A 2,740-nucleotide genomic window follows, 5' to 3' on the forward strand; every position below is an offset into this window, starting at 1 on the left:
TACAGGTCATTCCTGAGAGCCCAGTTTGAGATCCAGCTTTCCAGTCACTTGCACATAAAGCTCTGCTAGGCCTTTTTCTTTTTCCTACTTAATTACTGAAGTTTGAACCAGTTTAATTTTAGAGTGACAGTACATGCCATATTCATAAGGATTTGCTGTCTTAATTTCACTAGAGGAAAAGCCCCCAACCCAACCAAAGCTGCTGAAATTGTGGAATTCTGACCTGCACCAGCACGGGTTCCTCAGGAGATGCCCACGCACTTGTACGAGATGGTGAAACACATTCTTCCTGCAGCAGCTGTTTCCAGCTGTGTCCCACCCACTCCTGGCACACCAGGTCACTGTTCTGAAGCGGGGCAGCCTCTCCCCCAACTCCTGCACTCCTGCAGCTCTGGGCTCCCAGGCCACGGCAGCAGAACAGAGCCTTGCAGCCCGTCCAGAAAAGCCCCCTGTTCCTGGGCACTGCTCTGCCCAACCATGCTGGGAGCAGCTGGAAAGGAGCAATCCCTGGAACCCAGACCCCTGATCTCACTGCAAATGACAGGGAAGGAACTGAGAGCTGATAACAGACTCACGGGTACGCTTTTCCAGACAAGGATCACGAGTTCTGCTTGCTCTTTAGGGGTCTTTTCTGTAAAATATTACAATAAGTGCATCCTGGTACTAAAGCCAACTACTCTTGATTACACTCACTACAATTTCATTAAGCTCACTGAGCTCCCTGAACCAGTCACTGCTTTCCTGCACCAGGCAAATAACCCAGTGTTGCAGGACCTGCTAATTTTCAGCATCACAATTAAGAAAGAAAAAAAAACCCACAACAAAATTAAAACATTACTCATGGAGTCCCATCTTTCAGAATTGCTTTAGCTTTTCATCTGTACTTAATGTATTTAAACAACCTACATAAAGTGAAGCAGAAGTACATGAAGTTCTTATTTATGTTTCCTGTTTGGTTAATATGCAGAGTGTTTCTCCACAGAGGCTTCTCTCACAGGACGTGAAGATTTCTACACTAAGCATCAGACACACATTACTAATTGAGATTACTATTATTTGTACATAGCACATACTATCACTCAATATAAAGAATACACCAAAATGCATTATAGATCCTATTTTGCTTCTACACAAAGCTGCTATAAAAAAAGTAACATATCCTATCACTTTCCTTGTTTGCATTGTGTGACTGAAATCCCGTTCATTGTAAAGGGATCCTGCATTACTGTTAAAAAAAGCAAACTCCAAAAGGCGTTATCTTATTGAAATTTTAAGAAAAACTAGAACAAATTCTCCCCTCTTATAGAAGACTACTCTTTCACTAGACTTGCTCCAACTGTGTTTTATAGCAGAACTTCTATTATTAGTACTGCTATTTATCCTTAACATCTAACAGGATGAAAGGGAAAAAGACATAGTTTTTACTGGAAAAGGCCCATCAGCTGTTCTACCTTAATTAAAAATATTAATAGCAACTCATTCCAGCAGCAATAAGGCCCTTCAAAAGCAATTTCAACAGAAGGAGAAAGTTACTGCAATCTGCTTTCCACAGTCAGGTTACATTCGTTTGCATGTAACATTGTAATGTTTAACAGAAACATTACAGCAGACAAATGCCAACAAAAAGCTCTCAAAACACACTCCCTTCACCTTAAACATGATGGACAAGACTGAATTAACGTCTCTGCATAAGCTAAACAAGTATATTTAGTAAGTTCCTATATTTTTATGACAGTGAACAAATTATTTACCTCAAAAATATAGTTACTAGTTAAGGGAAAAACGTTGTCATCCTTGTTGTCTCCTAATCTCTAAACTCCAAGTTATCAAAAAACCAGAATGCTGTAAAAACTGAAAAGCTGGTTCATGCAACACTACTGCTCTCAGTCCAACCACACCTTTTCCTTCAAACAGTCGAATCTGGAAGCAATGACTAATGTAAAAGTAACAAGGAGCAGAAGGCTGTTAAAAAAAAAAAAAAAAGAGTACAAAGGTCTACGGGGCCAACAGAGGCACTTGAGAAACACCCCGTTCTCCGCCGGTGAGCTGGGGATGCCTCCGGAGCGTCAGCTGGGAGGGGGAATGGACCAGAGCAGGCTCGAGTCATCAGCTGTGGTTCTCCTGTGCTGGAACAGCCCGGGTTCAGCATCAGTACTAATTTTACTGTGCCGACACTTCATTTCCCAGCTCTCCCAGCCCGAGCCCCGGCGGTTGCACTCGGTAACCGGCACCTGCAGAGCACTTTCTGCTCTGGCGCTGCAGCGAGCCCGAGGCACGGCCGGCGGCACCTCCGCGGGCAGCGCGGGCACCCGGCCCCGGGGCACCGCACCCGCCCGGCCCCTGCTCCACTGCCCCGATGGGAGAGCGGGGGCAAACACCGCGTGAAGTTGCCGGAGCCCCGCGAGCCGCGCTCCCGGTGCGGGCCGGGGATGCTCCGCCGCTGCCCGGTACCGGCGGGCGGGAGCGCGGCTCGGAACTCTGCGGTCACACAGCGGGGACAAAAATCCACACCCGATCCCGCGCGGGGAACACCGCGGTGGCAGCGGGGCCGGGGACCCCCGGGAGCACCGCCACGGCAGCCGGGGACACGCGGGAGCACCGGGACGGCAGCGGGAGCCCGAGACCTCCGGAGCACCTGGCCGGCCCCGGGCAGCCCCGCGGGCTCCCGCCGCTCGCCCCGCGCTGCGGCCGCCCGGGGGCCGTGCCCGCCGCGGCTCCGCTCTGCCCGCGCCTCCGGCCC

The sequence above is a fragment of the Neopelma chrysocephalum genome, unplaced genomic scaffold (assembly GCF_003984885.1).
Source record: "Neopelma chrysocephalum unplaced genomic scaffold, ASM398488v2 Primary Assembly neopelma1_103b, whole genome shotgun sequence".
Classification (NCBI taxonomy): Eukaryota; Metazoa; Chordata; class Aves; order Passeriformes; family Pipridae; genus Neopelma; species Neopelma chrysocephalum.